The following is a 15,940-nucleotide window of genomic DNA, read 5'->3' as shown; positions in this document are numbered from 1 at the left end:
AATAGTGGGATTGACCGTCACATTATAACGCCCCCACGGCTGAAAGGGCGAGCATGTTTGGTGGGATGGGGAGAGATTGCAGATTGCGAGTCGAGCGCCTTATCCACCTGGCCATGCCGGCCTAAATTATACTGTACATCTACCTCAGTTTGCCTCTGATGGCTTCTAACAAACAAGTAATAATAATTCAAAATTCATAACTTCGTATTTGTGCTTCTTCATATCAATTGTTTGTTTTGAATTTCGTGCAAAGCTACACGAGGGCTATCTGCACTAGCCGTCCCTAATTTAGCAGTGTAAGACTAGAGGGAAGGCAGCTAGTCATCACCACTCACCGCCAACTCTTGGGCTACTCTTTTACCAACGAAAAGAGGGATTTACCGAAACATTGTAACGCCCCCACGGCTGAAATGGTGAGCATGTTTGGTGTGACGGGGATTCGAACCCGCGACCCTCAGATTGCGAGTCGAGTGCCCAAACCACCTGGCCATGCCGGGCCCTCTTCATATCAAATGATAAGGATGAGAAGGATTCTATAAAAGTGACAAAACATTAGTCGTAAAATTTATCATGTAATAATGTTTTTGCTTGGAAGTTCAATGTTCGTGGACTTTACCAAACGCTGGTTGTTATATTCCCTAAATACCATTTACATTTTCAGCATGACAACTAAGCCGAAAACTAAGTTTGGCATCTCGTTATTTTTTTTATAATGTAGCTTGCATGATATTAACTAATGTGTATTTATTTTTATAGTATATGTGTTGACGACGAAAAACTAATTAAATTTGTATTGGCATATAATAAAATTCAAACGTGAGAAAATAGATAATAAAAATTAAGAGAATAAACAACTTCTCAATGAAGTAGATTTTATTAAAGCAGATTTCATGATAAGAATGGTGGTGAAAACTGGGTAAAAGCGTTGGTACTTGTAGTGCAACGTCATTAACTTAGGTATTGGTACTTTCAACCTGAACATCATCTTATGCGATACATGGGCAGAACTGTCAACTCAAAGAGCTCTATGGTTATGGCATATCCATCACTAATCTATGACTGTTGACTAGAGAAAGGGCATCCAATTGACAGTAACAGCAGCTTACACGGCCACTCTTAATATATAAAAGCAAGACTGACTGTGACTAACTAGCATAAAAATATCTACGCTCAAAGTCCACTCAAGATTCACAGAGGATCCAATTTACCAATCAAACTTTAGATACTTTTAGATACCCCAAATGGTGTCCGCACTGGAAAAATAATCCCGTTGGAATACCCGTTCGTGGTTCTTAAGGGCATGGGCTAAGTTTGGTCCCGCTAGCTTGTGGAGGTATGAACCATTTTTAACATGGCGCCCCCAAAATCCAGAGGAGGGCCAAGAACACAAAATACGATGCCAGATTGGAGTTCGGCTACCCTGAAAAATCTTCTTCTAGGCCCGTCGTTTCTGGGTGCTCTTCTGGCATGGTTTAACCCCTTTGGCACCCCCCCCCCCCATGGTAGCGATGGGGATATGCTATATAGAAAAACACCTCCCGCACCATCTCGAATCTGCATGTCAAGTTTGATCTTACTAGCTTCAAAACCGTGGTAGGTGTTTGCGTTAATCAATATAGGGATAACACGGGAAGTTTTTAGCGTGCTCAACGGTATATCACGGGTTTCAATCCACAGCTCAACACACTAACTACTAGGCTACGTCCAGCCCGTATCGTTAGGGCGATAAAACTTTAACAAACTTTTTTCGCATTTTACGCTTTTAGTGAAATGAGAATTGCTATTTTTACAGCTCAAACTATATTAAATTTACGCAATTCAATTGTAATATAATTAGAAATTATATGTGAAATTCAAGAACAAACAAACAAATTTACAACGCTTAACAATAGATTGCAATAACGAAATATTTTACAAACATATGTATATCCTGGCTGTAATTATTATCGATATAAAAGTGAACATTTCTAAAAATTACAACTTATTTGAAATTTCTGAGAAAGATATGGATATACCACTGATAAATGGCCTTAAATAAATAATGTAATTTTGAAACATGTTGTCCACTTTGTACTTTATTACTCTTGCGGAATAAGGAATTTATGAATAGTTTATTATTCAAATAATTCAGACACATTAAATCTAAATGTTGAACTTCAGTCTATGTTGTTGAAAACGCTAAGTGTTAACTTTTGATCTTAAAGGAACAATGGCATCCGCCATAGCGTAAAGAACACTTAGTGTTTGTTAACTTTTGATCTTAAAGGAACAGTGACATCCGTCATAACGCAAGGAATACGCTGAATCATGTTTTTCCTAAAGTTAAAGATTAAATCTTCACGGGGTCACGAACTATTGCTTAATGTATTTGATAAGCCTTTTAATCTCAGTTGGCAGCAATTGTCGATTGGTATTTATGATAGCACGGCGATAAATGTTTTTGCTCATTGTCTTGTAGATTAACTATAATAACATAACTGTATTTATGATATTATAAGACTGACCATTTTATTAAAAAACTCACCTAATATCAATTTGAGCCACCATTTACGAAAAAGATTCTACAAGGTGTTTGAATTTGTCTTCTTTGATAGTAGCCTATTCATCAAAACGAATGGACAGGTATGAGTGTAAAGTTGTTGGAATAGAAAAATGGTGTCAAATGTGACGACCGAGTTCACTTCAAAATTGCTCAATTGGACTGAGATTCAATAATTTCACTATTGAGAATTCGATTTAAGTCATTTTTACGCTCCTTGGGAACAATGTTGGACAATACTAGCACTGTGGTTTGATTCAATATTATTTTGGGGAAGATTTTGTTTACAATTTTGAAACAAGTAGTATAGGATGGACTTAATCAATAACATCGTTCAAGTATACTCTGGACGTTATTCACTTTTCTAAAGATTCAAACTACCTCCTGCCATGTCACGAAAACATTTCCAATACTATTGTAGCACCTCCGGTACCTTACACTGTTTGAACAATACCAGAATGGCAAATGCCTTGCATCGTTTTCTATATACGTTTACTCTAATATCAATATTGATGAGTATTGATTTATCGGTAAAATGATTTATCAGACCATCTTAAGAATTTTGAGTTATTCGTTACTAACAGTTTGAACGCTACTCGCCATTTAAAGACATAATTTTTTTCTGCTTGTGTCTGAGCTTAGCACCGTTGGGATTGGTTTTTAATTGACATTTGATATTTTTTGTAATGTTTTTCTCTTGGTACATTGAGCGAATCAATTCATGGGTCACGATCTATTGCTTAATGCATTTAACAAGCCTTTTAAATAATCTTTTATCTCAGTTGGCAAACACAGTTTTTCCAGCATAAAACATATTTTCATGTCGATTGGCACTTGTGATAGTACGCCGTTAAATGCTTTAAACAGCCGTTCCTAGAGGTGTTCTTTAATATGATACTCTTGCTTGTTGAGCACCTACTATGATGCTCCTGTTTAAGTTTTAAAAACCCGTTATTTTGCTCGTTGTCTTGTAGATTAAATATAATAATATAACTGTATTTATGATATTATAAGGCTCAAGCTGTTACTTGGTACATTACGTGATCAGTCTTTTCTTTATCTTTTTTTGCCTATCCAGGTATTTAATCGTGTTTGTTGTATAAGTACAGGTTGTCCTAATGCAGTGGCCAGCAACGTATTATGAACTACTGGTGCTTCCTCATACGCTACACTTAGTATTTGGTTTTAACGCAAAACGAAACTTATAATACTATAGAGTAAAATTATGTAATTTGATTATGGTAATTTAATAAACATTATCCTAGTTTGGATTTAAGTGCTAGAAGTTGGTGTATTACTCTCACGCAATCCATCAACTTGGGAACAAAAAATTATGTTTGGAACTCATCTTCGATTTAAAATTTTAATTCGAGAACTAATAATGACAAAACGTTTCTTGTTTCGAACGCTTATATATCTCGCAATTTTCTCAAAGAATGATACAGATGTAATGGAGAACTTATATAAAACGCCTTGCAAAATAAGGCAAAGATTAAAATGTTTAGGGCTGGTTTGACATTTTTGTTTAGGTTTCAATTCTGTTTAGAAAGTCGGAAAAATCTGGATTTATTCAATTTTAAAGATGTTTTATGTTGTCGTTTTTGTTTTACCTTGCTACTGCAGTTCTCTACCTCGAAACAATCGTGATAGAACTAGGCTAGTAAAAACTCTTCTTTTTTTTTCAATTTTAGATGAACAGTTTCCAGTTATTATTTTCTAGGCTTTCTTCTGGCAATAAAATGAGATACTCTATTTATTAAACTATCGATATACTCAACTATCAAAACATGTGTACTAGAAAACTATGTTTTCTGAAAAAGAAGACGTAATAAGATGACGGAACAGAAAGGCAATTTAGAAGCCTACTAAATGCTGTAGAGGAATATACCAAAATAGGAACAAAGAAATTACCTACGTTTCTGAAACAAATTTTTCCAACTTACTCTGGTCTCATTTTTTACGGTGAGACTATAGAATATAGTATAGATTTTAATCGAAGAGAATCGAAGTGGTTATTTCGCTAAAACTTAGTTTAATGGCTGTTTTTAAAAAAGTTTTATAAACAAAAAACTAATATTCAAGATTATTGAAGGTATATTACATCTCATTATGCTTTAAAATGTGTAACTGAACAGAGTGGGAAAAAATTATCAAGAATAAGTGACACATTGAAGACTAGCTGGAGTACTTGTCCCCTGGACGGAAGTTATGTAAATTCATTATTAATGAAAGGTTATGTTAGAACATGAAATGTTACTTCCATTATATGTAATTGTAAAAAGCACCCATAAAAACTGCAAAACACAAAATGTGAAACTGAAAACTTGCATGTATCTCCACATGAACCCAACAAACCTCCATACGAAATTTGGTAAAGATTCATCAACAGGGGGCGAAGTCGTAGTAAAAAATGCAAAAACGCCCATAAAAACCCCAAACCACAAAATACAATACCGAAAATTGTTATGTATCTCCCCATAGACCCAATAAGTCTCCATACCAAATTTGGTGAAGATCCATCCACACCCTGCGAAGCAGTACTATTATATTTATATAGATACATACAAACCTCAAAGACAGATCCTAGAATGCCCACAAACGAAATTTAAACACACCTTTCAATCAATTGAAAAGTTAAGTTGTATAAAAATGTAGGATCTGGAATGTTACCACTGAGTTCCCTACTTTTGTCTATGGCTCACATATAGTTAACTACAAGTGTAATCCTGTCAAACACACTGTCTGCTTTATCTAATAACAAAATAACGTAACTGTCATTGAGCATTGGCGTATGATACAAAGTTAAACGTTATGCACTCAAATCTTTCTGTAGATATACTCAAAGACGGAGATTTCCTATAAATTTGTATTTCGTCAATATTGATGTCTACCCACAATTCACGCATATCCCAATGGAGATCATAATAAGGCTTGGCGACTTTCCGCCAATATGAGGGTCGAGGGTTGAATCCTCGTCCCACCAAAAATGCTCGCCGTTTCAGCTGTTGGGGCGTCATAATGTAAGGTTATTCCCACTATTCGTTGGTAAAATAGTAGCCCAAGAGTTGGCGGTGGGTGGTGATGACTAGATGCCTTCCCTCTAGTCTTTCACTGCTAAATTAGGAACGGCTGGTGCAGATAGCTCTCGTTTAGCTTTGCGCGAAATTCAAAAAACAAACAAACAAAGAATCACTTTCCGCGCATCTGTATCATCATCACTGAGTAATGTAGAATTTCTTCTTATATCACATCTGAAGACTTCTTGCTTCTATTAGCAATCTATCAGCTTCGAAACAGTGTATTTATCCGAGGATGTCAAAAAACAAAGCCAAAAAAAACACGAGAATTTTTGTCGTCATTTTTCTGAATGTTATGTGACATTTAAAATATTTACCAGAGAAGAAAGTCGTATTTTTAGGCGCTGAGAAGTAAACAGCGACAGTTGCTTTAATCATGAGTGAACAGTAAGAGTTATGCGACGAAAATTAGTTTAAAGATTTGAATCCAAAAAACGAAAGCTTAAAGAGCATACTTGTAAATATTTATAAAATCCTAAGTGTAACACAGAGTTCCGTTCTTTCCCCATATACAGTAAAGTTTCAAACACTTGTAACTATTGCAAAATTTTATGAGAACTGTTTTTTTTGGGGGGGGGATCCTATAAAGTCTTATCAGTAAAGCCTAAGTAGGTGATAGATAGTACTTGAAGAAAATTTCTTTGAATTTTAAGATCGATTTTTCATCATGCGGGCTGAGCGTGGCCAAATGGTTTGCATTTGACTGTAAATCTGAGGTTTCATATTTTCTATCCAGTTACTACAAAATCATGGGTGCGTTATAACAGTGCCTGTCACCCAAGTGTAACTGAACAGAATCTGAAAGAATTATCAAGTCAGTAAGAACTTTTTTGTTTACAAATTTGTTTGTTTATTTGTAATTCAGCACAAAGCTACACAATGGGCTATCTGTGCTCTGCTCACCACGGGTATTGAAACCAGGTTTCTAGCGTTGCAAGTCTGCAGACATACCTCTGTGCCACTGGGGAGCTTTTTTATAAGACTAACCTTTGTTTTAAATATTTTATTTAAAGGAGAGCCAACATAAATCATGAAATTCTTTAACTTGAAATATTCAAGTGTTTGTGGTAGGTGGTGTATACTAGCTGGCTTCAATATAGTCCATAAGTTCAAAAGTAAGGCGGCTAACTCACGCCTTATTCAAATCAAATAAGCAAATTCTATTTGCTTATCATTGGAGCTAGTGTAAAGTCAGACTGAAAAAAACGATTAATTTGGAAGGTTTTTGATTGTTATCTAAAACAAATCATTCCTGCAAAAAAACAACAAAGCATTCACAAAAGTGAAAATACACAGATAATTTAGGCTCCATAAATGCACTAATGGCTTTAAGTACAAACGTATACATTCTAAATTAATATGCATTTATATTATCAAAAAAGTATTTATAAGTTACATGAAGGCGTAGTGAAAAATTATATGTAAAAACTAAACACAGAATACTGATTAATTAAACCTCTGGGCGTGAATTATAACCGTTCAAGAGTCACCATACAAGTCTGTGGTCACGTGCTCATTAACCCAAACATCCAACCTATAAATACTGATATGAATGCACACATTTTTTTTTAAATATAAGAGGTAGAAAATGCAGTTTCCCATGTAAATAGGCCTGGAATGGCCTGATAGTTATAGTGCTCGACTCGTAATCTGCGGGTCTCGGGTTCGAATAGTTGTCACACCGAACATGCTCTCCTTTTCAGCCGCGAGGGCTTTGTAAAGTAGGGTCAATCCAACTTTTCGTTGGTAAAAGAGTATTCCAAGAGTTAGAGGTGGACAGTGTTGATTAGCTGCCTTCCCTTTAGTCTATCGCTGCTAAATTAGAGACGGATAGCGCAGACAGCCTTCGTGTAGCATTGCACGAAATTCCAAACAAACCAAACCTATAAAAATGTATATGTATGTGTGTGTGTATTTCAGATTATCTTTTTACTTTGACATGGATATTACACATAAAAATATTACTTTATGAACATAAGTTTCTCCTGCTTCTGTGGATATGCAGAATAAATTAAACCGCAGTGCATTATTATTTAATTAACTGTTTATTGGACAGTGCGTGGTGACTGATCGTGATAAGTATACATATATACACGCTAATTGCAAAACATATACACATCGAACGTTCAATATGGAAGAAAATAGCGCTTAGGCTCACCACAGTACGAAAGATTCTGAAAACGACCAAGTCGATAAAGACGGAAAATTGTGATAATGTAGCCACGATTTTGACAAGAACTCTCTGAAGTTTGTTCAGCTTCTGCTTTTTCGATTTTTTTTTTCTTTCTGCGTTAGGTTAATCAATTAGAAGCCTTTAGGTAAAGAAATATTTACAGCTGAAATTTGGCCGTGGATCAAATTGCAACTTCCCTTCTTTAATGGTACAGTTAATATGTATTCACAAATTGTTTTGAAACTTATTCCATTTGGTTGCTTATAAAAAATACTTTTCAGACAGAAAATGTTGTATTTGAATTTTAAATTACTCTTCGGATTAGATTAATCTAAAACAATTTTCTCATTGTATTTCAAAATACACTTACTCCTTTGCCAAGTCATCAATACGTAATAGAAACCAAAGTTTGTAATCTATACTTTTGTCATTTTTCTTCTAAGTGAACCATTTTGTGTAATGGCGTTTCTGATACTAGGTCGTGCTGGCATATGTACTTGTTTAATTTGTTTTTAAACTTTTGCATTGATGTACTATCGGCAAGGGCGTTGCCATCAAATATTAGTCGTTGTTGTGCTGAGATTTGTTATTAATATATTTTTTGATTCGTAAAAACCTGAACGAGTGAACTAGAAGACCCAGGGTCGAATCCCAGCTTTTTTGCCATTACATATCTCTACTCAGGACTCCCCTGAAGAGAGAAGCATATTTAGGATATAAAATAATTAGTATCTAATAGTAATAATAATAATAAATTATAAACTAATTAGATTTAGAAGATAAACTTATAGGTTACTAATAATGACAACAATTTTACTTTAAATTTTATTTCTTAATTTTCTCTGTATTTTAAAACAAATTCATTTTCCAGTTTATTTTAGAAATTAGAAGATTTTATTATATTTCAGCTATTATTAATTTTATTTAGTTGACATATGTAAGCAATTATGGGTTTAATAATCCTTGAATATTTTTTCATTATTTCGATTTTCTATTGATGTCTGAAAGATAACTATTGAAAATATTACGAGGCTCGTTATAAACAGATACAGAAAGTAATAAAGCACAGGAATGTGTTTTTCATTGTTTTATATACATTTAAAACAAGACAAAAAAGGGCTCGCAAATGCAAAAATGCATCTAAGGAAATAACAGCTAACAAACAACTTTTTTAGTTCGCTCTTTTTTATATTGAAATTATGTATACCAATAGAGAGGCCGGGCTCATCCTAGAGGATAACCTGCCGGCTTGTGAATCCGGGGGTTAGTGTCTCGTTGCCATGACAATACGCTACTCTGTTTCCTGGGTAAGCTAAGGTACATATTACAATGTTGGAATGGTGAAGTGTACCTAAGTTAGAGAAATGTCTGAAAAAAGTTGGTCTATATAGCGATGGGGATACACTGTATACCATATTACATTGTATTGAATCATCTGTTAAGTACTTTCTTAATTAACATTAATTATATTCACGAAACTCGGCAAGACAACATTACAAAATAATATCCACAAACGCCAAGATTAAACAATCAATAAGACCGTGTGTACTGCTTGGAGCACAACAAAGTCTCTAACACTCTTACGTAGATACTAAATTGAAATTAATAAGGTCGTGGTATCTTAATGTTTGCTTATTTGTTTTAGTACAAAGCTATATAATAACTTATTCGAGCCCTGTACACCACGGGAAATCGAATCTCAGATTTTAGTGTTCTAAGTCCATAAATTTACCGCTGAACCAACACGGGGACTTATCTTAATGTAAACCCCCTGACAACGTAATATTGGCACAACACATATATTTGTTTCTATATAATGCCGTATTCAATTTTTCTATTTCATTTTAGTTTATTCTCATTTAAGGTTTATATCACAGCCAGCTCATCCACACACATAGATCCATTACAATCGATTTTTTATTCAAATAGCATGCTATACTAGAGTGTCTATTTTGATTCTCTTGGACAATCACAATACCAGTATGAAATATACACAAAAATAATTCACAAGTAATTCATCCATTACTTTTAAAGTACAATGTGTCCGGAAATTATGTTCATAAAATTGTTACGTGTGTTTCAGAGACATGAGCATTAAACATTTGCTATTAAAGCTACTAGAATAATTATTAGTCCAACAAAAAAGATACACCGTGTTTATGGTGGAATATGATTTAAACCAGCGTTTCTCAAATTGGGATTCGCGGAGTCATGTCCGAAATTTTATAAACATGTTTTTTTTTTAATACGATTTATGGAATAAAAAATATTTTTCGGAAAATTAAATTTATATGAATTAAAACATTTGATCTTGGAATACAGCTTTTCATGTACACGAAATTTTTTCTCAAAACAAAAAACATCGATTGGTTTGGAGGTGCGCGAAAAAATCTTAAATTAAATAGGTCCTCGGGTTTGGGAGCCCTGGTTTAGAGACCTATCAGAAACACGTAATTCGTACAGTATAATGTCATGATAAAATCAGTAAACATTCTTTTCTATACTCTTCAACTTCTGTCACTTTTCACCCATTTTTGGTTTCACAGGAAAAAGAAAACTTAGAGTATTACATGATTAAGGCTTAAGGTCCTATAAAGGCTTAAGGTCCTCTAGTCCTATAAAAAGAATGACTGGGAGGAGGGCGGATATCACTGAAACATTCGTGACCAACCTGTAAAACACTGCTGTCTTATCTACCGCATACTATTTATACGTTATATATAATAAAAAATTAACTCTCATATCATTATTGAGCTTAAATTGTTTCAGGTAATTTTAACCGGTTTACACTCGCGTACCCTTTCGTTGCCATCATACCATTCGATATAAAATGATAATTTAGAAAAATATAGAAACTAATCAACTGCTTTCCTTTTAAGTAGTTAAGTGTTTCAGTTGATTGACACAACATAAAACAGAATCTTTGAAGCAACGGTTTAATTATTGTTAATTATTTTTCTCAAATGAATTTTCATTACCCTTGAAGCTAGCACAATGAAACTTTTGTGTCTTTATATTGACATATATGTACAGCAATAGAAATAATTATGGAAACATGTAGGTGATGTACATATACAGGAGTCACAAACAACAAGTAATCTGCAACTAGATGATGAATTTATTAAAGGTACACTATTAGAAAAAATACAGAAAAAAGCAAATAAACTGTACAGTGCGCCTGTATTTGATGTGAGCCCCTTGTATTACACAGAGAATTACGCCTTATTTTCCTTTTGTTACGTACAGTTTATCAGTGTCAATTGTGGAATATCATTCCAAATGTCCTGTATTACTCTCCAGAATTTATTCACGCTATTTGACCTTCTTCGTTTTTTATAAGTCCATACAGCCTCACAAATCTTCATCTCGGAACTTTGTGCAGGACAAACTATAGTTGTGAGTATTCTGTCGGCCACTTTACCACCAAAATATTATTTCACCACAGTTACTGTATGCACGAGATTAGTTTTTGCTTGAAGATGAATCTTCACCCGATGAGTTATGTTCTTGAGGAAGTGGCATGATTGATCAGAATTAGTATGTACTTGTCATCAGTCATGGTGCCATCAGTTTTGTGTAGATTCCCAGCATTGTTGGCAGATAAGTATCTCCAAACCTTTACTGCTCCCCTACCATACAGTAGATGTTGAACGTTGATTATGACATCACATGTCCCTTCCGCTGTCAAATGAACTGTCATTCTTTGTTGCCAAACAATTAAAACTTAGATTCGTCTGTAAAGTGCACAAGTCTCATGTTTTGCTCATTAAATCTTTTGGTCTGGTTACCTCTTTTCAACAGTGATTTTCAAGCTACTACATATCCATCAAGACCACTTCATAGTAGTATATATCTTAATGTTCTAACTGTAACATACATTTAAACATGATATTTACAGTTATGTCATTGTCAACACCCATATTCAACTATCATCTATTTCATAAAGAGCATATCCTAAGATAATTAGCACTTAACATTATTTTTGCAGAGTGTTTGTTTTCTACCTCGACAAGATCTGATATTAAACAATGGACCAGTTTCACGTAACCTATTTAGTCTCGCATACATCTCTTACTAAAACATGGAGTTTTCCAACAATGTTTCAATATTCATGATCGCTAAAACTTTGAATTTTACATGTTTGCCATTTGATATTTCAGTCCTGGCAGCGATCATTGGATTCACATAACTCTAACAGTTGATAATATGAATATTTGTGCTTCTGTATTTCTTATACTGGTGTGGCATTTTCTAACTGGTTCGATGATAGCTAGCCACGATGTAAACTACGAACCATCCATGACTGTATCATGATAAACAGGAGGCATTCCTGTAGTACTTGCCTTTTATACCCCTCATCCTTACCATTTCCATAATTATTTCCAATACTGTATATATATATATATATATTTTACTGATTCAAGTAGACCCTATGGAGTTACTAACGAGCCACTCAATTCACAGTACACTACAAAATAAATGGTGCTATATTGTTCATTAATTCCCTTTAGCGAGATTATCGCTAAGAAGAGGAAAGTGGTTCGAGTGGCTTCCACTGTGAAGTGAAAAGTGTTACCAACTGCTGCTGGTTGATCGACGACTAATGACGCGATTATTCCTTAGGGACTACCACTGAGGATTCTGTAAAGTTCGTATTGATCACAGTTCGCTTTTACTGTTTTCAAATACAAATATACCGTCCGTTAACAAATGAAAAGGCTCATTCTCTGTTAGAGAATAAATGAAAGTATTAGGCTTAAATCTTTGTAGTACTGACATACACTGCCTGAACGAATTTATGTCATGTGGACTTCAAATACATGCCTAAAAACACTAGAAGTATTATGAGTGCCGAGTAAACTGAGGATCAAGTTGTCTTGAGCATCGAGTATGTGCCACAAGAATCAAGGGGTATCTTTAGTGTCGAGTACATATAGCATGTTCCATTTTATATGTATATATAACACTGCTGTATATAAAACTATAAACTACGTATAGAATAACTTGACCAAGTAATAAAAGCACTATCGAAAAATTTGTCATTGTTGTCGTATAGATTTTCTGATGTTTTGTTTTTAATAATAATTTACATATTACTATTTATTATCTATCAAACATTTAAATATCAAATTCTTATTATAATAAAATAGCTTTTAGAAGGGGCATAAAAAGCACTCTTCTAAAATTATGTACGATAAAATGAAAGTTCAGTTAACATAAAATATTTTGAATTAGTTGATAACACCCTATTTTCATTGCCATAGTTCCAGATTCGTACTTGGCACGACGAATATATGTTGTGTTTTAATGTTGTATTTTGTTTACTTATTTGTTAAGACTGTACTAAATAGTGTTGCTCAAACTGTAAAAGTACATTTTATAGTATTTTTCAAAAAAAAACCACATTATTTCTAAAGAATAAAGTTTTAAAATATATTATTATATTAGAATAATTAATGTATAAATAATTTATTCTTTTTTATACTAAAAATACTGACATGGACAAAACTACAGAAAATAAAGTCAGAAGAATCACGCCTTAAAAGTTTTTCTGTAGTTTTACCTAGTTAGGGAGAACCGTTAAAGTTGGTCTCTCGGTGCAGCGGTGAGCTTACAGGCTTGTAAAGTTAACATCCAGAGTTCGATCTCCCACGGAGAACAACACAGTGTGTAGCTTTAGACTGGATTTTCTCTATGACATATGATTTTATTCATTCAAAGAGAATGCATGACACACAAAAGATTAGAACACAATTACAAATCATCAACAAGAATTAATATGGTAGCATATCTATTAGTATCATAATATTATGCATGATTTAAATTGTGAATGATGTTAACGTACTGTTTAACATTTTAATCATTCTGAGTGTCAAACAAAAGCGTTAAAACCGCCATACACGCTTCACAATGTTTCGAGCAACAATTAAGTTACTTCTCACTCCTATTTTATTTACATTTATATTATTACTTGGAATAAATATCTGATAGCAACTTCTTTATTCCGATATTTTTGAACCTATGTCACGAAATACATGAAAGGGGGAAATTATGAAAGTATGCTAGCATATAGAGGATGAATGACAAGCAGATAGGCTGAAATGTGTTAGTGTTAGAATAAGGAAATGTGCAAGTTACATATTGTCAGAAGTAAAAGTTTAGAAAATTTGAGCATTTTATTTAAAAGGGAAGAAACCTAATATAAATAAAGGACAGACCGTTTAGAGTTCAATAAACCTATATGTGAATCTGTAAGGTTTGTTTTCTTTATTTAATTAATACTGTTTATGGTTATGCGAAGAGGTATATTTGCTTCATTTGAGTACGCATGTGAATGTATTTCATAACATCTAATGAATAGCAACAGTGTATGATGGGATTTTGTTAAGTTGGATGAAGAGATAAGACGAATGACAACGTGCTTTATTTAAGTTCTTATAGTGCTAAGTCATATCTCTCGATTTTCAACATGAAGATATCTTGACAATACAAACTTTTGGTTAGTTCAATGAATAAGATCACACAAAAGAAATATATATATAAAGTCGGTTGTTTTGAAGGAATCATTTATTCAACCATAAAGTGACTTATGAAATAATCTTTCACGTTTTAGCCAACCTGCTTGAATATGTAATAAGTTGTATAAAGAGCTCGTGCCGAGGCTTAACAGTATGAAAAAACCTGGTTTAAAAAAAAGTTTATATATTTCGTATATCCATGTAGAGCTACGCAAGAACTATCTGCGATAGCCTTTCCTAATTTTGAACTAGAGAGTAAGCAGCTAGTCAACAACACCCACCATCAACTCTTGGACTACTTTAATCGAACGGAGGAATTTCTCCGTCACTCTGAGGCACCAAAGTGGATAGCGTGAATTTGTGGTAACAGCACGAGAACCATGGACCCTCAGATACACATTTCGGGCCAACTAACAACTAAGCCGCGACCCTGATTTCCACTGTACGTTTTGACTCACAATAATGTATGTAAAGATAAAAATGTTTCCTGTAATTTTCGAGAATAATGTACCAGATAGATGCCACAATACTTTATTCAAATGGATCACATGTGTTGTTAAAGAACATGTGATGATGACATTTCTGTAATCCCTTGCGAATATCTACAGTTAAAAAGCACGCATAATATTTTAACATCAAACTATGTTATAAATTTACTCCTATTTGTCTAACTAAGTAGAAAGTTTCAATGTAATGGTTGATCTTAAAACTTAGTGTATAAATTACACTTATATCTTTGTCTTGTGCACCGTTTACGCTTTAAGTTACAGTAAGAGAAATATTTAACTTGAAAATCACGATATATTTATGAATCTTGTTGTTGTTTTTAAATTGAATTTAATATTTTTTGTTTGCTTCTCTTTTTAGAATAATATTATAAGCTAGCTCATTTATTATTATATTGATTAACATTTATTTATTTGTTTAGAACATTGAAATTGAGATGTGGATCTTAAAAATTCCAGTGAAAAATAACAGCACCCATTTTGTTGTTTATAAAAAAGGCCTGGCGTAGTTTGGTGGTTAGGGCACTTGACTCACGATCTGTGGGTCGCGAAATGGAATCCTGTCTCCAATGCTCGCCCTTTCACCTATGCGTCCGTTATAATATGATGGTTAATCCTACTTTTCTTGGTAAAAGATTAGCCCTAATAGTTAGCTGTTTGTGATTTTGACTGGTTACTTTCCCTCTAGTCTATCAATTCAAAATTAGGGACTCTTAGTGCAAATAGTCCTCGAGTAAATTTGCGCGAAATTCAAAACAAATAAACATGTTTCTAAAATTAAAACAAAACACGATGCTCTGCGTAGGTTTACACAATAATAATATGACAGTAACGTACGCGTTATGCATCTCTGTGTTTAAATACTACTAACTTTCGTATTAAATGAGTATCAATATAATTTTATTCGCCATAGTCTTTGCATCGAGAAGACTATGCGTAAAGTGATATTTGGAGTTATTATGTTCCACTTAAATTCTGCTAAACATTATATATGTATATATACGACTATGGTCTCGTATTCAACTAAGTATATAGATATAGTGTTTATGCAAAGAAATATACAGACACTCTCAACGAAATATATGATCTTAAATTCCTAACATTATAAAATATGGTATGAAATAATT

At 33.6% G+C, this 15,940-nt stretch overlaps 1 protein-coding gene across 1 annotated transcript in view; it reads right to left on the bottom strand.

Annotated features, from left to right (window-relative positions):
* Positions 1–13,376, bottom strand: part of LOC111085877 (probable G-protein coupled receptor CG31760) — a gene marked incomplete at its 3' end in the record, with an annotated part of 36,691 nt that extends 23,315 nt beyond the window's left edge. The window contains exon 1 of the mRNA XM_022386493.1: positions 13,353–13,376. The remainder of the gene's footprint in view (positions 1–13,352) is intronic.
* Between the last annotated feature and the right edge of the window lie 2,564 nt (positions 13,377–15,940).

Source organism: Limulus polyphemus, unplaced genomic scaffold, assembly GCF_000517525.1.
Source record: "Limulus polyphemus unplaced genomic scaffold, Limulus_polyphemus-2.1.2 Scaffold681, whole genome shotgun sequence".
Classification (NCBI taxonomy): Eukaryota; Metazoa; Arthropoda; class Merostomata; order Xiphosura; family Limulidae; genus Limulus; species Limulus polyphemus.
Note: the sequence above shows the minus strand (reverse complement) of the source record. Positions and strands in the feature narration are given on the sequence as shown.